Source organism: Otolemur garnettii, unplaced genomic scaffold, assembly GCF_000181295.1.
Source record: "Otolemur garnettii isolate 467f Iridium unplaced genomic scaffold, OtoGar3 scaffold00026, whole genome shotgun sequence".
NCBI classification, from domain to species: Eukaryota; Metazoa; Chordata; class Mammalia; order Primates; family Galagidae; genus Otolemur; species Otolemur garnettii.
Genome location: NW_003852421.1, coordinates 17704652 through 17725180, shown reverse-complemented (window position 1 = coordinate 17725180; position 20529 = coordinate 17704652). Strand labels below are relative to the sequence as shown.

At 41.1% G+C, this 20529-nt stretch overlaps 1 long non-coding RNA gene across 1 annotated transcript in view; it reads right to left on the bottom strand.

Moving 5' to 3' along the window:
- Positions 1-16038, bottom strand: part of LOC111724794 — a 136088-nt gene extending 120050 nt beyond the window's left edge. The window contains exon 1 of the long non-coding RNA XR_002773020.1: positions 15702-16038. This is a non-coding gene — a long non-coding RNA (uncharacterized LOC111724794). The remainder of the gene's footprint in view (positions 1-15701) is intronic.
- Positions 16039-20529: the final 4491 nt, after the last annotated feature.

The window sequence follows — 20529 nt, the reverse complement described above, 5'->3', positions numbered from 1 at the left end:
TCAGTTTCTGCTTTAAGCAAAGGGGCCTTGTACCCCACAGCTGGCATGTCCAGACAGGAACTCAGCTGGAAAGTGACAGCCGGTGCCTTTTGTTCACTTCACCTAACATAAATTCCACATAAAACGTTTTACTCTTCTGTGAAGGCTTTCATTATCACGGGAGAAATCTCTGCAAATCCAGAAATATGAACCGCCGTGTCTGGTTGGGCCTGTCTTTCAGGGGCTAAGAAGCCGCTTTGGATAAGGGGGCTTTCCCGACTTGCCCTAAAGGTTTCTCAGACTGCTCTGTAACAAAGATGATTGAAAAGCATATTGTGTCAACAGACACTTCCTTGGAAGGAGGGAAACCGAGGACAATACCTCACTCATCAGGAACAGCCAGACATACCTATAGGGTATGCAATGCAAGCCAAGATTCTCTTTGTTTTGTGTCTTGAAAGGGAAAAATAATTTAGTCCAGATCTACTGAGAAAAGAAAAAATGTGCCAGCAACACCCAAGATGATGTCATATCAGCTGCTAGTTTCAGGTCAACTACAGTATAACAGGAAGCTTGGGACTGGAGACAAGCAGGACCGGCCCACTGTGCCCTTCTCCAGGCCAACCTATAATACAGACTTGCCCATGACCTACAGAAATAACATTTTCTGCTATGAATAGTGAGACAGTAATTTGTGTACCAAATCTGCCAGTTCAAAAACTAGTCTCTGTACACACACCGAAATACCCATCTGCCAAGTATTCTGTAGCTCAGGGGTGCCATAAAACATCATTTAAGCATTTTCAAACAAAAAAAAAGTTAACTTCTTTTTACCCAACCCATTTCCATCTTTGGAGCCAGCGATGACGGTACCCCTGCCAGAACACCAAGGAGCAGTCCCGGTAAGTATCAAGCAACAGCAAAGAACAGAAATCTGATCAGAAAACACTGAAAAGTTGGGAGATTTGGGGTGTTTGTAATTCTTACTCTTGGCAATTAACAATTAATTCCATGCACAAAGCTGTTCTGTAAGTTGTGGGGAGAGAGAGAAATCACCACCTCCACCACAGTAACAAAAAGTATATATACCTTTCTGCCCTCCCAAAGGCCCGAGAACCCTCCTTTCCTGGGAAATCTGATGTCTGTGCTGTTCTCCTTTGTCCTCCTAACACTATCAACACATAATAAGCATCCTTTCAATAAAAGGAGAACAGGAGGAGGTCAAGGCTATTCCAGACTTCCTAAGGCCCAGGTGACAGAAGACAGAGCGAATTTACGGCCCTGGTCAAGTGTTTTTATCTTTCCATGGGAGAAAGATACTTGTGACTAGAGGAGTGAGATACTACAAAGAATGCAGCCTCTCTAACTCCTTATCATTTCCAAATTCCCTGCCTGATTTGATAACAAATATCACTTTTCCTTCAGTGCCACTGGGGTAGGGGGGCGGGGGGGATCACTGTGATAACAAAGGTGCCATTATTTCTGATAGCGTTTTCCTGGGTCCTGTTAATAATCACACTTGCAGTCAACTAATGCCCTAGGTTCTCACATCACTAAATAAATATTACCTGGTGGCAAATATTAGTATCCTCAACTTTGCATTCCAAAGAAGTCAAGAAACCTATCAGAAAGGTCAAATCTCAGTAAATACAGCCAAAGCCTCCCCACCTCGCAAGGGGATGGGGGGAGGGGGGAACTCATTATTTCTTAGTTTCAACACAAATTCTTATGTCTCTGGATCTTAACAAAATTTCCTATCAGACGCAACATGATATATTTGATGAGTAGAAGTTTATGAAAACAGAGTCCTAGAAGGAACTATTGGATCAGACACTCTTACCCCAAGAGCTGCTAAGTACAAGAATGTGTGAACATGTTTATGTTACAATTTCAAGATTTGGATACATATACAGTTGTCTCCAAAAAAATTCTAGAACTTTCCTAAATTCTCAGGAACTCATGCTGTTCTTTTTTTTGGAAACAGAGTCTCAGACTGTCACCCAAGTTACAGTGCCACGGTGTCAGCCTTGCTCACAGTAACCTCCAACTCCGGGTTCAAGAGATCCTCCTGCATCAGCCTCCGGAGTAGCTGGGACTACAGGCACCCACCACCACGCTCAGCTGATTTTTTCTATTTTTAGTAGAGATGGTGCTTCACTCTTGCTCAGACTGGTCTCAAACGATCCTGAGCTCAAACGATCAGATCCAGAGTGCAGGGATTACAGGCATGAGCCACTGCGGCCTGCTGTTCTCCTAATTTTAGAGACACTGACAGCAAATTGGTTGTTCTCCATTCTTCCTGTGCATCAGAAGAATTCTGGGGACTTTTATTAAAAAATACACTTCCTGAGGCCAAACTTTAGACTGAATCAGAAACTGATAAATAGGACCAGGCATATCAATCTTTAAAATGAATTTAAAAAGCAACTTTTATGGGCTTTTGGTTGTTGTAGCCAGTGTTAAAAGAAATACCATGTAGCTCCAATTGGTCAGTCTTTTTATTTTACTTAATCACTGGACTTTGAACGTGGAAGAAATCCTAGATATCAAAAAACCAGCACACTACTTGCATAAAGAAGAGCCAAATTAACTTGCCCAGGGTCATACAACTAGTTAGAAACAGAGCCAAAATAGTCTGCTTTAAAAGTATTTTCAAAACCATATTCACATTAAAAAAAAAAAAATCATAGAATTGGATTTACCAGTCTTTCTACTCAGTCCTCTGCAACTACCTCCAGAATTTCTTCTTTAGGAGAGTTCACCACCTTCTGTGGCTCATATGCAAAAAATGTATCTGCATCTGCATAAAGGTTATAGTCAATGTAGCAAGACAAGCACACTTGAAGAGGTAAACCATAGTGGGTAACAGATGATGATAAATACACAGTAAGATTGACTGCGCGATCGACTGAGTGAGAAGTTCCCAGTAATCCAAATTCTGGGTCACCACAATTTGTTGTACTTTTCTTTTGAGCTGTTTTATTTTTGGTTATCAAACAAAGAATGAGAGCGTGATTGCCCCACAAAGGGGTGTGAACAGCAAAGGCACCTCGTGTGCTTCAGGAAGGCATTTTCACATTCCAGACCAGGAAGGCTAGGCCCTTCAACAGTACATGAGATACCGGACCTTTATCCTAATCAAAAACCTTTTTAAAATGCATTTTCAGCTAAAGAGAAGAAAGGGAAGGAAGGAGGTGATTTTTCCTTTGTTACATTTCACAATAAATTCACATCCAGATTCAGTGAGTGCTTTTCAGCGGCTTCACGGTAGCGGAGATAATTATACTACTACCCTCTTGATCTGTGAGTCCCCATTGAGAGAAGTGGCTGGATCCCAAGGACAGCATTCCAGAACACTGAAAGAATTCCTTCCCCACACACCCACTGGGCGACTTGGTTTAGTCATGATTTCTCCCCACCTCACTGCAGGAGGCAGAGCAGAGAGGAAGGAGAACAACAAGGCTACTTCACTGGCAGAGACCCAGGCAGGTAAGTGGGAAAAAACAGCTGAATCAAGTGCTTAGGATATGCCAAGATTTTGCTGTAAAGCTGGTAAATACACGGTCACGGGCTGCCCAGCGATGTTCTGGTCCATGGAGTGCGTGTGCACGCGTCCCACAGATAACCATGGAGCTGAAAATTCTGCTCTCCTAACAACATCCTGACGATCCAACCCTGTGTAGACCTAGACTTACATGTGTGTTAGTGTCTTGGGTTTTAACAAAAAAGTTTTCTGGCTTATTTGTGTGTGTGTGTGTGTGTGTTTTCTCTGTTTGTTTGTTTTCTTGAGATAGTCTCACTATGTTGCCTTCAATAGAGTGCTGTGGCATCACAGCTCACAGCAGCCTCAAACTCCTGGGCCCAAGTGATTCTCTTGCCTCAGCCTCCCAAGTAGCTGGGACTACAGGTGCCTGCCACAATGCCCAGCTATTTTTTGTTGCAGTTGCCATTGTTGTTTAGCTGACCCAGGCTGAGCTCGAACCTGCCTGCTTTGCTGTATGTGGCCGGTGCCATAACCACTGTGCTATGGGCACTGAGACAACAAAAAAGGTTAAAAGTAAAATAACCCAAAAATTTGAACAGGAAAAAACTTAACAGGAGACTGGGGGCAGTGCCTCATGCCTGTAAACCTAGCACTCTGGGAGGACAAGGCAGGTGGATCACTTTAACTCAGGAGTTTGAGACCAGCCTGAGCAAGAACAAGACCCCATCTTTATTAAAAATAGAAAAACTGAGCCGGGCATAATGGTGGGTGCTTGTAGTCCCAGCTACTGGGGAGGTGGAGGCAGGAGGATCACTTGAGTCCAGGAGTTGGAGGTTGCTAGAGTGATGCCATGGCACTCTAGCCTGGGCAAAAGAGTAAGACTCTTGTCTCAAAAAAAGAAAAAAGAAAATGTTTGTGTTTTAAGCTAAGTATGATTACAAAAAGTCAAAAGTTTAAAAAATTTAAAGCGTTTATAAAGTAAAAAAAATTATAGCAAGCTAAAGTTAATTTATTGTTGAAGAAAAATACCTGTTTATGCATTCTGTATAGCCCAGGTATGCACTACTCATGTGGACAGTAGTCTGAGATAATGCCTGAGGCCCTCATATTCACTCTCCACTCACCACTCGTTCACTGATGTACCCAGAGCAATTTTTGGTCCCGTAAGTTCCATTCATGGTAAATCCTATCCAGAGGAGCCATGTTTTGTCTTCTATATTGTACCTTTCTAGGATTAGATGCACGAATACTTACCGTCCTTTTACAACTGCTTACAGCATCTCACACAGTAACATGCGGTATAGGTGCACGGCCCGGGAGCCCCAGGCTATGCCACGCAGCCTTGGTGTATAGCAGGTGGGCTACACCACCTAGGCTTGTGTAAATACATGCAGTGATGATAACAAAATCACCTCTGAACACATTTCTCACGCATAGCCTCAATATTAAGCAATGGATGACAGTACTACCTCCTATAGATTATGAACTCTTGTTTAATCTCTCAAAGCCCGGGACAATGCCTTAAATGGAGCAGAGATTGAATAAACTTTGACGGATTGAAATGAAAAGGAAAGTATTACAAAACATCAAGTTCAAAGAGCCTATTTCCTGCAGCTACCGTGCTTCACACAAACCCACGTAACGCCATGCTCTTGTCTTGTCATCACGCCCTTCCCTATCTCCGTACATTTCTGGTGGAGGCAGAGAGTCTAGTCCTTGGCACGGGTACAAAATCTATATTTGTGGAGCAAAGGAATGAAGAAAGAGGAAGCCTTCTTCAGGGAAACTACACATTTTGTGCTTCTATCCTTTTTACATCGTTTCCTCCTATGAAAGTGTTAGTTCCATGAAGACAGGAAGGGGCATCTATTTGCTCACTGCTGTTCTGAACATACCTAGGGCAAAGCTGAAGGAGAAAAGTCAACAGATACTTACTAAATGAGTGCCACTGAATGGATGGATGAAATGCTAGGAGAAAACAGTGTGCTGTGCTCAGTCCTGGAGCTAGAAGAAGAAAAATAAAGAATCACCCAGTGTGGTAGAAAACCTCTCATTCCCAGCACTCCTAAATGTGGGTGTTATCTGAAGACTAAAGCTTTTCTGCTAGAAAAAAAATCATTTTCACATATGTGATAGTAACACTTCACAAAAGCACTGCCAGATGTATTTTTAAATGAACATTTTAGAATGATGGTACCTGTAGTCAATACCCTCCTGAGTCCCAGGCAAGATGCTGGCACGCCCCTCCCCACAGGGTAAGGACTTCATGGGGCAAAGGCATATGCCCACCAGAAGCACAAAAGCCTTTTCTGGATCACGTGCCGAGGACTAGCACTCTGAAATGCCTGGTCTTGTTCAATCACAGAACCTGCACAGGCTTCTCCCTCCCTGACACCCTCCCAAGAGGGTGCAACCTCAATGTGCAACCCTGCAGCCCTCAGGTGGAACACGGACCAAACGGACATGCAGACTCAGCTGTCCACATGGGCACTCCCCGTTCCTGGTCAGACATGGGACTCTGCCAAGAGTCTAAAAACCCAAAATTCAAATCTGGCCTTTAACATGGATATGGTGGTGACTTGTCAGAGTAGGGAAATTCCCAAACCTACTTTATTCTTAGTCTGATTTATAACTTTACAATTTTTAGATAGAGAGTATGTGGCACTCCATTCACATTCTAGCCCTGGGCACCCACCCAATGTTAGGGGCAAGGCTGCCCATCAGAGAAACTGAGGCTCAGGGCAGATAACCAACTTGCCTGAGGGCACAGGGCCAGTAACTGGAAGAGCCAGAACCCAAATCCAGTTCTTCACAGTCTAACTATCAGAACCCGGGGCAAACCTCTCACTCAACTTGACCCCTTGGGAGTGCTTTGTGTGTGTTCCTTCAAATCAGGCACATGGCAATTCTGGAGCTTGCACAGAGGTGAGGCCACGGAGCCAGCAGCACACAGCCCATCCTCTCTCCTAGCACTCCGTGCTTTCTTCTTAATACCACAGCAGCCAAATGTGGGCAATCCTGTCCAAATGGTCGCTCTGCGTGTGCACACTTGTAAATACCTGCAGTGCAGATGGTATCTATGCTAGAGGTAAGCAAGCAGTGGCACATGCCTCAGGAACCTCACAAGATGAAGCCTGAGGCTTCTGAACGCACATCTTTTTACAACTCTAAACCCAGAAGTGCATTAGCGTTCTTGCAAAACAGGCTGTGCGGCAATTTTAAAAGCCCACATATAATACCTTCCTAAGACCTGTACTTACAGGGACCCTTTCATCCAAGAAATTCAAAGTACTTTACCAGCTCAGAGTCATTCATCCAAACACTCCAGGGAAGTATGCAGGTGGCCTGCGTTACACTCATTGAGGAAGAAACTGAGGCAGGCTGACAGCTTTAAGTACCATTCTTTAAAATAGCCTTTACTTTTTGAAAATGAATAGCTTTAAGCATGCACTAAAAAAAAAAAAAAAAAAACCAAAAGAAAAAGAAAAGAAAAATGCCACTGGTAAAGAGGGGAAAAGAGATTTGCACTATTTTTATAGAAATTAAATTGAATGTAACAAAACTAAATGTCACAGAAATCTACGCCTTGCTGTAGTTCTTTCAACACAATGGGCCATGAAAAATTTATCTCAATCCATTCACTGCAAACGGCTTACTGTCAAATGAGATGCTACTGCCTTCCGAAAAGCAAATTCCATAATCAGAAACTTTAAGATAGAAGTTTCAAGATGTTTTTCCCTCAACTGTAATTAAGCAGTTTGCACCTTTGGCCAAACAGCACTTAGCAAAGGTGATCGGCTTATACTCTTGGGACCAGACGGAATCAATATCAAGCCATGGAGATTAGCCTCATTTGCTTTTTAGTGGGAGGTAAATGGGAAGTGCGTCTGAGAATAATGGAGAAAGAGTCCTTTCAGAAACATGGGAGGCAAGGAGTTCAGAAAGAATAAAATATTTATTTTACCTTAATATAATCAAAACAATACATTTGTACTGAATACACACACCCAAAAGTTGTGTTCGTAACAATGACCAATACTCAGCAAGTGGTTTTGTGTGCTGACCACTGTTTTTTCTGCTCATAGGTAACCCATTTTACAGACAAAGAAACAGAGGTTCAGAAAAATTAATCTGAGCTTACAGTAGAGTTAGAAAAATATTCCCTCATTCATTCAATAACCTACACTACATAGAAATCTGAAAATGTATATAAATTTCTCCTAGGGAACTCACGATCCAATGGAGGAATACACAGGTAGAACGATTTTCAAAAAGGCATATACAAGGCATCATGGCAATGTGGTGAAAGCTGAACTGACTGAGGGGCAGGGGCAGAGAATGAGAAAGACTTTGCCGAGATGTCCATTTCAACAGGCGGACCAAAGAAGAAAGGAATGCCAGACTGAAGGAAATGGCTTATGTGAATGCATAAAGATAGAAGAGAATCTATTCTGCGTCTCTAGGGTTGTCTGGCATGGCCAGAGAGAACTAGGATGCAAAAGAAGAGCTAGTAGGCTCGGCACCCATAGCTCAGTGATTAGAGTGCCGGCCACATACGCCGGGGCTGGTGGGTTGGAACCCAGCCCGGGCCTGCTAAACAACAATGACAACTGCAACAAAAAAATAGCCAGGCATTGTGGCGGGCACCTGTAGTCCCATCTACTTGGGAGACTGAGGCAAGAGAATCACTTAAGCCCAAGAGTTGGAGGTTGCTGTGAGCTATGAGGCTATAGCACTCTACTGAGGGTGATATACCGAGACTCTGTCTCAAAAAGAAGAAAAAAAAAAACCTAGTAAAATGTAGTCCTAGTCCTGCACTGTACAGGCAGGGACAGGTAGGAATTGGATATTAAGAATTAATTACTTTTGGAATTGTGTATATCTTATCTCCCCAACAAGCTATAAATCTCCTTGAGGGGATTTGATCAAGCTAAAAAGCTTCTGCACTGCTAAGGATACCACAACCAAAGCTAACAGACAGCGTTTGGAATGGGAGAAGACTTTTGCACATTATGAATCTGACCTAAGCCTAATAACTAGAGTCTTTAGAGAACTCAAATTAGCCAACAAGAAGAAAGCAAAGAACCCCATTTCTATGTGGGCAAGAGATTTGAACAGAAACCTCTTTGAAGATGACAGATAATTGGCCAACAAACACATGAAAAAACACTCATCCTCTTTAATCATCAGAGAAACAAATCCAAACCACTCTAAGGCATCACCTGCCCCCCAGGAAAATCAGCCCACCTTGCAAAGTCCCCAAAGTGCAGGGGCTGGCGTGGCTGTGGATATGGATGTTCCATTACAAACAAATACAACCGTTATGGAAAGAGGTATGGAGAACCCTCAAAGAAGTAAAAGACGCCCTTCCATTTGATCCCACCATTCCGTTACTAGGTATCTAGTAGCAGAAGAACAAAAAGCATTTTGCCACAAAGACATTTACACCAGAATGTCTACTGCAACTCAATTCATAACTGCCAAGTTGGGGAAGCAACCCAAACGCCCATCAATACATGAATGGATTAAGAAATTGTGGGATATATATATACCATAGAATACTGTTCAACCATAAGAAATGATGGAGACTTTATTATATCTTTTATGTTACCTGGCTGGAGTTTTGAATCACATTCTTCTTAGTAAAGTATCTCAAGAATGGAAAAACAATATTCAGTGTACTCAATACTAATATGAAACCAATATATAAATAATTGCATGCCCATAAGAATGATAAAACACAAAAATAGTAGAGCAAGGGGGATAAGTGAGGTAGGGGAGTGGAAGGGGAGGGAGGGAGGGATCTCACCTAATGTGTACAATGCGGGGGTATTCACCACGGCCCTTGGGTGAAGGGCTCTTTTACAACTTGAACTTTACCTTGGAAGTGAGAACATTATAGCCTAAAAATTTATACCCTCATATTGATTTGAAATTTAAAAATCTTGAATGTAAAATAAAAAAATAGATGCAAAAAATGTAGAGTATCATCCCCCCCAAAAAAACTTCTTTGAGGGGAAAAAACTCCCCCTGGATTCTAATAGAATAGTTTATGCCTGAAATTGCTTAATCAAAATCACTGATTGCTATTATTTCTTCATCAGATCCAGCCCTTAAGATAATGGCTATAGGCACCACTATGACCTCTTTGTTTACATTAGCCCATTTAAATCTTAAGCAATCCCAATGAGGTAAATTCTATAACTAGCACCTTTCACAGAGGAGCCTAGATACAGGGGTGTGCCCAGAACATACATCTACTAAATAACCCCCTATGCAACTGATGTCCCTAAAACCACTACCGAACTTAAGTATAAAATTATGTTGCCAGGGCCTTGCTGCCTCCGTAATTGTCCATGCTCTTCCCTCTCACCTCAGGCACCCCCACCACCATAAGCAAATGTCATGGAGTCCCCAGGAGATGACTGATAAGCTCATAAACACTGCTTCTCTGCCATCACATGGCATCTGCCACTTTCCTCTTCTCCTGCTTGGTCCCATCCAGCGACATCCACCTATGCAAACAAATGCCAAAAGTGCTAATGGCCGAGATATTAATGAAGTTGCTGAGCCACCAAACATGTCCCTTCCCATGGTTTTCTAGCCACCTGCTCTGTTGCCGCCAACCCCATCCCTGAGGTAGTTCTGATGCCCCTTAACACACTCAGTGTAGCACACAGATTTCAGTGAACAAAGTCTCTTGAGATTTTGCTTTTACTTTTAACACAGCCCAGTCTTCCTAGGTTTCCAACATGATTCCAGAAGTAGTTCAGCTGAAAGAATCCTCCTCCCTTCTATTAACACATTCTCAAGCTTGGGTTACAGAAACATCACTCCATCCTATTGTGAGCTCCTTTGGGCGAACATTAAAAAGGAACATACACTTTAATAAATTCAAGTTGCTGGTAGGCATTCCGCTTGTTGAATGAAGTATTCATTTTCTAGCTCCATCATAAGCTCTTTGAGAACGTACCCATCTCTAGTCACTTCTCTGTTCCTCGGATCCTTGTCTATATGACAGGTTAATAATTGCACAAACCCCATGGGGTTGCTGTAAAGATTTTTAAAGCACTTAAAATGGTACACAGCATACAATAAGCACTCAATAGATGTTAGTTGTCATTATGAACATTATTCCTGTATCTTTATACTTAACATATACTTTTTTTTTTTGAGACAGAGTCTCACTATGTTGCCTTCAGTAGAGTGCCATGGTGTCATAGCTCATAGCAACCTCCAACTCTTGGGCTTAAGTAATTCTCTTGCCTCAGCCTCCCAAGCAGCTGGGACTACAGGTGTCCGCCACAATGCCTGGCTATTTTTTTTGTTATAGTTGTCATTGTTGTTCAGCTGGCCCGGGCCAGGTTCAAACCTGCCAGCCTCAGTGGTATATGTGGCTGGTGCCGTAACCACTGTGCTAGAGAAACCTTTTGTTTTCTCTAAGGCATAAGCAGTGGCTATTTGTGCTCTGGGTATCTCTTGTCCAATTCAACCACACCTCCCTATGATCTGAGGTCTTTCCCAGAGGTGCTTCAATCATGAAAACAAACTCCTGGAAACCACAACACCAGACCTCCAAACATGCTCAGACAAGTCTGAATTCAAAGTGTACGTGCACACAGATAAGGCCAAAGCCATAATGCCAGTTACAACTGAGAGTCATGTTTTCCACATGAATTTGGAGCTGGAACATATCCTACTTAGTAGAATGGAAGAAAAAATATCCACCCTACTCAGTATTATTATGAACCCAATGTACAATCACTCACATTTTCATATGAAGAATAGATCACAACTATGGCCCTGGATGAAGGAGGGTGAGATGGAAGGGGAGGGGGGATGTGAATGGTGGGATCACACCTATGGTGCATAATGCAAGAGTATATGCTAGATCTAGAGTATAAATACCTTAACAGTAATTAAGTAAATGAGATGAGGTATATATTAACCAGTGTGATGTAAGCATTCCTACTTCTGTATGAAATCAGCACATTGTACCCCATAAATGCATTAATGTCTACATGATCTATGTGTTTATGATTTAATAAAAAAAAAAATAACTGCATAGGAAATAATGGAAACAGAAATCTACAGTAAAAAAAAAAAAAGCTCACACAGATGCCCACCCATGTGCTATGCTTGCAACTGACCCAAGAGCCACTCCTGCCACCCTGACAAACGGCTGTAAAGGCATCACGGCAGCATGCTGTGCATTTGGTCAACATCAACATAAATCCAAGTAATATCAGACTGTGTGACCTCACCCTGGGATCCGAGCCAGGGGTTTCACTTGAGATTTCAGAAGTTATCAGATGGGGAAAGCAATCCACCTGCTTTCTCTTTTAGCCCATTTTTAGCAAAACAAAAAGCAGCACAGACCAAAAGAGGCAAGAAGGTAAAAGCAGAAATTGTCCATAGTCCATTACCCTAAATTACCTGGTGAGGAATAAACATTCATTGTTCTATGGTTTCAACAGAAAGTAAACATCCATTTAAAAAAGATCTTTGTCATGCTTTTAGTCTCTTCCTTTTCTCTGATATCAGAGAAAAAACATTCCTGCTTCCTCACCAAAAGACATCCCTCTGATACAACCTCAAACAGACCCTGTCCCAAACTCGGATTCTTATTCTGTCTTCCTATTCTGCAATCCTTTAAGCATGGCACCGACTGGCATACTACTGCATACTTTATGCCTTGGTGGAAAAGCTGAAATCACACTGGTTGTTAGGTGCCCTGACATTTGTTGGCTGAACGATGTTAAGTAAATTCCTTCACCTCTCTGGGCCTCTGTTTCTGCACCCCTAAAATAAAGCTGATCTCTACAGTGCCCTCATCATCCAAATTCTCAATGGGTGGCCAGATTCCACCCTGAGCACATGGGTATAAAAGCTCCACAGAACCACACAAATATAGCAGGGAGGGCCACCTAGATGAAAAATATTAAGACAACAGAATATGGGAGAAAACACGTCTCTCATCCCCATGTAAAACTGAAGAGTGCCCACTAGCATAAAAGAGAATGGCTGGAGGGGAGCCACCCAGTGTGAAAAAGACTAAAAAGACCTCATAGGATCACCCCCTTCACCAGTGCAGAGTACTTCTCTAAGGGCTGTGACTAGAGAAGGAGAATCAGGCAGATGAGGTATTTTTAAAGGACAGGACAATTTATTAGGTACTATAAAGCAAAGGCGATCAATAAATAATATTTCAATTGAAGGCAACATCTTTCCACTGTTTCTCTTAAGGAAATTTCAAGCGGATGCCAAAACGTTCCACTCTGCTCTCCGTTGCTCATTTACTGAATCCCCATGTGTCAGTACACAAATTTAGAAGCTCAGAACAGCAGAGGCCACCAGTATGACCGCATAGCATTCGGGAATGTAATCAGTTAATGTTTCAGTATCTACCCATCAAACATTGACAGCTCACAATCAATGTAAAAAGTTACTCTGTAAAATGGATTTTTTTTCCCCTTTGAATTTGAGGACCTAGAAGCTTGTATTGCTTGACTTCCTTGGAATATTTCCAGATTTGCACTTGAGTTTCAACTTTGTGGATTAGGCTTTGTTTCTTAAAGACAATAGTGAATAGTTTAGCTGCTGGCTATTAAGTCTGCCATTAAGAATAGTTTAGGAATTCTTTCAAAGAGGTTTCTGTTATTTCCACCATGTTATTTGGTTTTCAATTTTTCCTTTTTCCCTTCCATTTTAAATCCCCTTTCTCAGTGGGGTGCCTAAGAGCTCAGGTAAAACACATACAGATGCTACAGTGGACAGATGGGGAAGCACCGTCTCATGATGCCCGGACTTCTTAGTGGAAAAAGTGCCCCAAACAGAGCACTGTAATTCCAGCCCCTCAAGTGCTATAATAATCCCCGCAGAGGGTAGTTCTGCAGCTACAGCTGCACAATGGATATACAAATTAGGGCTGCCAATAACGCTTGACAAGACAACGGAGTAAGTACTCTAATATTCCTGTTTCTAATATCCACATTACATAAAAGCAGAAAAATTACTTTACAACCAATAGTGAGACAAAACTTGCTAAATGATTTCGCAAAATCAGTGCCTGTAGTCTCATCTGTTTTCGTATATGATTTCCATGTAACTGAGCGCACATTCCAAACAGAAGAATTTCGTAAAGTGTAGGACTTACCAGTTTTGAAAGTTAGTTTCTAGGGGCATAGGGTACCAGAAATCTCATTAACAAGTAACATTTAAGAAATATTTATTAAAGTGCTAATCCCAATTAAATAGCTCTCATTTAATTTTGTTAAAGGAAAGGAAAGTATTATTATTATCCCCATTTCACGGCTGAGGAAATTGAGGCTGAGAGAGGCTATAAAATTTGCCTAAGGTCACATGGCTAATAAGTGGTAGAAATTGGAAGCTGGGAACTCTGCTCCCAATGTTACCTGACAAAGAGGGTCCGGCCCCTGTCACTATCAGGCAATGTGTAGGCTTCTTGTCAGAGGGCCAAGATTCTGGCAAACAGGGACAATAGCCTCTCCAAGACTGTTCTGTTCTTGATTTTCAAAAGTATAGTTTTATATATTTAAGTTTAAAGACCACACCAACCTCTATTTTAAATAATAATCAGCATACCTCAGTGACCTATTATAACATTTTAATTTAAAAGTTAATCTCCTAAATCAATCCCCCTAAACCACTCAAAATGGGCATCTTTAGGGTGGGAATTAAATTTACAAAACAGCAAGAATAGGAGACAGGGGTGAAGGTCAGGCTGGACCTAAACCAACCAGGCCAGCTGTGTCACGTCTGCCCTAGCCTGACAGACTCCATCTTATTCTCACTATCTGTGCTTTCACCAAGCTCTTAGCTACTACACAATATTACCTGGCAGTGGCGTCCTTAATTTCAAATGTAGGGCTGGAAGGACTCATTTTCTTACTATTTACCCTAGAAAACATCAGATAGGCCTCTCTGATTACTACACTGGCAATGGGGGCCCATTTTCTGTCTATGGTGAATGTATCTTGCTCTGTAAGCCTACCCTTCTCTTCCTCAATAACCTTTGTTTCATGCTTGCCTTAAAAATAGAGAAAGAAAGAAAACATTTTATAATGCCAGACTGACACAGGTCCAATCCTGTGAGATTTGCCCATAGAAAGTCTAAAGGACATGAACTTGTAGATTCCTTTGCCTATGAGACATTCTCCCTGAACAAATCCAGAAACAGGATTATGGCAGGGGCCATCTGAATTACAGGGATCAGTGAGAGCCCACGGCTGTCCACCCACTCGCCCACCTGCTTTCAGTTATCTGGAGACAGTGTGCCTCCTCAACTGTGCACATACCAAAAAATGTCAAGGCCATCAATATTTACATCTCATGAACCTGAAGGTCAGTTCAAAAGGGTACCGGTTATTTATGGCAATGTTTTAGTCTCCAAGGATAGATGGGAGAGAAGGAAGAGCTTAGAACTATTCACATTTTGTCTTAATATCTAATATGAGAAGTCTACCGCTGACTCCTAAGACATTCCAAAGTCAAAGGTGAAATTGATCTTTTTAACGTAAAAATATCACTTTTTAGCAGTACTCAATTTTCATGAATTGAATGTGACTGAGTCAGAAGACCATCACATAAGACAGTGCCATAAGACCTCTGAAAAATAAGTGGTTCCAAAGTGATGATGTACCTTAAGTTAGGATGATTCCCATTTGAAATGAAGTATTTGGCATTTCGTTTTTAGGTATAAAAATAAACAAAGCACAGAAGGTGGTATCTAGAACCACTGGCAATGAAGCAAAGCTCCTGAGCATTATCAAATGCCCTGCTCAACTCTCCTATATGTTGGCTTACAATAATTAAAACACACACACACACGCACACACACAAAAAAAAGCCTTCTTCAAGTCCAGCTAAGCCCTTTTGGCCTACATAAATAGGAAAGTAGCTATCAGTCCACCATACCCTGTTTTAACTCAAAACCGGAGTGAAATATGTATCAATAAGAGTAAGAGTCTAAGAAACATAGGCCAGTCATTTTTGATAAGCTCCACCTCACCCCTCAAAATGTTGTTGTATTTTTCATTACACTCTTAACACTTGCTAATCCTTTGACTTTGTAAGAAGAACCTGAGTTCTATAATTAGGCCAGTAAGTTTCCTGGATGTCGCAATAACATAAGAATACCCAAAACAAAGGGCAAGGAAGAAAGAGGTATAAAATTTAACAGAGTGATAATGATTTATCCAGGATTGGACATACTAACCTTTTTAACGAGCATTTATCTCCTTGGAAAGATAAAAACAGGAAAATTCTGAAGACTCTCCTGCTTGCAATTAAGAGGTAGATCCAGAGAGTATCAAAAGTTGCATTCTTCCAGTTGAAATCTTCTGAGTCTTATCTTCCTGTTTTGACTAGAGGTCTCTTGACAACGGGCCTGTGGCGTTATAAATTATCCCATTACTCACTCCCCTCAGGTGACCCTGCTGGAACAGGAAGGAAGTAAATCTTGGGAGTCCTGCACTTATATCCCTTAATCATACACATGCATGCCCTCCAAAGCCGTGAATCACCGTCTTTCACTGTATCACCATGATTCACACTTGAAACAGAGCAGAGAAGACAGGTGTTCAGAAACGCCAGGCACACAATACAAGGTATCTCAATACGTTAAAAGTAACAAGTACTTATTATTACTTAGAAAATAATTCATAATAATGTTATCAATGTATTAATAACATTAAAAACAATAATACTTAGACACACCGATATTGTTTCTTCTCAAGTAGACACCACACCAGCAAGTACAATGTCGCATTCTCATTAAGGGTCATTGGCTGTGTTAAAGGCAAATTATTTATAGGGCAAAGCTTTCCAAACAGAACATTTCAGGACTCAGTACCCTTTCTAAACTCTATTAAAGCCAAACATCTATATCAAGTTAACCCATTTGGGCATGACTTTAATTAGTGAAATAGGCCCTATTGTTAGGCTGACGTTTCCCCCATAAACTCTTCAGGGCAGCAACCTGGCCAATCATACGTTTTAAGATGCTATCTAATTACCCAAGAGTTCATCTCACTTTTCACAGACGTGGTTAAGACGCAGAACATACCATCAATCCTGAGGAAAAAATACTTAAGGTTATCCCATTTTCTGAGATCATGTGCTCCCTTACGACACCTTGAACCAGAAAAAGGGAAAGAGGTTGTCAATAGTCCAAGAGCCTTCTTGAAATCTGATAACCAAAAAATGCTAATTCTTTTGGGGTTTACATAAATTTTAACAGTTTGGGTGGATTTTCCTCCTCAATATGCAACTGCATTGCCTCCATTGGTCTTGTCAGAGAGACGCAGTGATAGAAGTGCACACTCAGTATTTTTAAGCACAGTTAAAATCTCTTTAGCTGGGGAGGAAAGAACACCTCTCTCTTGCCAAGCAAACGCCAGCAACCAACAGAACAAGGCCAACTGATAGAAAACACCTCCTGCGGATTTTACTAAACTTTTTTGTTGAGTTTGCACCATTATTATCAGCTGCCCTTCACAACTGCCAGCATGTTCCATTAAATTTGCTATCAGCTCGATATCAGTAGGATAACAGTACAATGGTCTCCCAGCTCCTAGATTTGGGAGATTGATGAGTGCATGCTAATGAGGGCCTTGCCTGCAAGATTTATTTTTTATATTTGACTCTCTGACCTTAATTTTACATCATTCAAAAATTTGGAACTAAAGCTCACACTGGAAGAAAAAAAATGACTCTTTTTCAGCAAGACCAGGCTGACAGACTGTTTCTTTAACTGCTTTTCAGCAAAATGGCCGCCTCAAGGATTAGACTCTGAAATGGCTGAGAACAGGGATTTGTAAGACAAAGAGTGACACATATTTTTGACAGCTGTGAATACATACATAGGATAGAAGTTATCTTTTAAATAAAAACCATTGGGGTACATTTGAATAGAGTAAGGTAGTGGAAAATAGACCTTTTTTTAATAAGAAAAAAAGAATAAACTCAAGGTTACCACACTTAAGGTTGTTTTTTGTTTTTTGAAATTGATTCTAAAGGGCTTTGTAATAAGATTATATGCCCTACCTTATAAGGCCAAAAGCTCTTTGACTGCATAGAATTGTGGTCTGCTCCACTTTCAACATAGGACTCTCTTACCCAGACTCTATCAACATTCTATTGATACCAACAGAGCATTTTCTTTGACTTTTGAGTTGTGCTGTGAAAACACACTAATAATAATGCCTTAGCCCACATAGATAGTAGCTACACAAAAATACACTTTTCCCCCATAAACCTATACTAATTAATACCTGGCATCTGTATCCAAGTACATGGATATAAGACATTCCTAACAAAAAAGAATACACCTTGCTGGACATGCCGTCACAGAACAGGAGCCACTGGGGTGACTTCAACTGTCCCAGTGCTATGAATTACTTTTTGGATGACAGGTTTTTTTCCCTTTCTTAAAGTCACATGTGTGCTATGTTTTACCTCCAGCTTTAAAATTATGCAAATGGAGGGAAACTGATCTTAGTAAACATTCCCTTGACCATCATCAGGTTTAGGGGAATTTTATTTCTAGACCTAAAGAACAAGGCGATCTAAACCACAGATGCCGGTGCCCATCAGTCATGAAGTGTCCAAAGATTAACCTACAGCAACCTATCCCTGCCTTACATTCCAGAGTCACTTAAATACAAATGCAGGGAAGACGCCTCTCAGCTAAAAATGTAGGTGTGAGGCAGCTGCATGTCAGACTTTAAAAATGATCTTTGGGAAATTGCAAGGGCTTACAGTATCCTAAAACAGCAAATACTGTCATCCTTAAAAAAAAAATGTAATACCAGTAAACCACATTCAAGGTCAGAAAAAGTCTACTTGGCCACCTGAATGACTATGGCATATTTGGTATTCAAAATTAAAAGGCAGAGAGTTAAAAGCAGTGGTTAAATGCTAGATTTCAGTTTGAAAACTTTAAATTGGGGCAAGACACAAACCAAAATAAGGACAACTCATTGAATGGCATTTAGTCAGCTCACTTGTTAAATATACACTGGTTCATACACACAGTCAAAAAATAGCACTAAAATTAACGAAGTGGCTAATGCCATCACCAGACACGTGTATGAGCCATGATGCATGGAGGAAATGGTCGCAGAGTCGCGAGACCACCCTCAAGTAGGCTAAGAGATAGCTGAATATTGGCAGAATAGTAAAATATACGAAGAGACATGAACATAGTGAGGAGTGCAGTCAGCAAAATGTCACTAAATTATATCCTTGACTCCGTCTTGCCTTTAAGATGCATCCCCATCAGACAGGCATCACCCAGAGCACAACCAGAAAGGGAGCTCTGCGTCTGCAACCCCAAATGACAGCCCAGGAGTTCGTGGGTTTTATAAATGGTGGTTTGAGATTTAGGTTTCGTTTTTCTGTATAAGTAAAATATCCATGGAAATGTTCTCCTGACACTACGAAATCACAGGAAAAAAAGATTTATAGACCAAGTGGTGTACCAATTTCTTTTGATCAAAAGCAGTTAGAGGACCCACTCGGTCAGAGGTCTCTTCTACCTGCCACTCGATTATTTGTAGCAACATATAAGGCTGGTTTTATTGATTTACCAGGAAATGGTTGCCATATCAAGTTCAGCACTGCATAATGAACCAGAGATATTCAATCCCGATTAGAAGGCAACAACCCTCCAAAGCATGAAACCAGATTCCTAGCACCATAATTTTAAAGGAGAAGTTTGGCGGGGGAAGAGTCAGAGAAAAACCCTCTAAATACAAAAAAAAAGGACTGGTGTTGGGGGGAGATGCAGACCAGAAACTGACTTTTTGTCATTACCCTGAGGGTTTTGCTTATTAAGCTCAGACTGCAAAAACAAACCCAGCTCTTGGAGTTTCATATTCCAAAGACCAATATGAATAGAATGTACCAGTTGAAGGGAGATGCTTCTGAAAATTACTACCGTATTACTGATGAGTAATTTGTATCAACACTCAATACACACACACACACACATATATATCTTGGAAATTTGTTTATTTAGCCCACCACTCATGTTGTGACATGACTCAAGAGTTATATAGGGTTAGCATAGATAGGTCTCTTTATCTCTGTCTGTTTGAATAACAAGAAGTTCTTGAAGCTGAAAAGTTCAAAGAGGCACCATGTTATCCCAGAGCCCTAAATCTATAAATCTCACAGCTGACACTTCCCAACCTGCGGCAGTAACAGATTAGAAGATGAGGAGGGGGATTTCTGTCCTTAAGGACATAACTGGCAGCTGCTGTCCTCATGCAGAATCCCTGGCTCATGCAAACTTGTTTATGCATTTGGTGTATTTGTATAATTTGCCAATTTGCTAGGCTTAACACCAATAAGATGCTGAACATTTGTTGTTGTCCATTTGTTGACTCACAACTCAAGGCTTAAATGCCACATAAAAGGAGCCTGACCAGCTGTGAGGAGCCATAAAGTAGTTGATGAAACAGAACCAAGTCCTGTCTTGATTTTTCTATGGAATACGTCAGAAAGAAAATACTGTTTTCTAATCATTCTAATAGCCTCTTTATTTCTCCTCTCATAAAAGCTAGCTATGTATCTAGCATCTTTCAATAGACAGTCACAATTGTTAACTCAAAAATCAGCAGCTGTAGGTAAAGAGCCAATGTTGAATCTCAAGTTCAAGTAAACTGCTGTTTTGCACACTTTTTTGGTAAGCTTCTTTTTTGTTGTTGTTGTTGTAGCAGTTGTCATTGTTGTTTAGCTGGCCTGGGCCGGGATTAAACCCACCAGCCTCGGTGTATATGGCTGGCGCCGTAACCACTGTGCTACGAGGCGCCAAGCCACTTTTTGGTAAACTTGATATGCTTCTATGTGGTAAATATAGTCTCTGATAACAAACTAACAAATAAATCTCATACCAAAGGACAGAAACGCAATCAAAAATTCTTTTACTATTCTCTTCTAACATACTAACTAATTAAATAAGACTTCATGCATTTACTAGAAAAATGCCTCAATCGGGTACTCTTAATATAGGGACAGAAAAGTCTAAGTGATTCTAATGA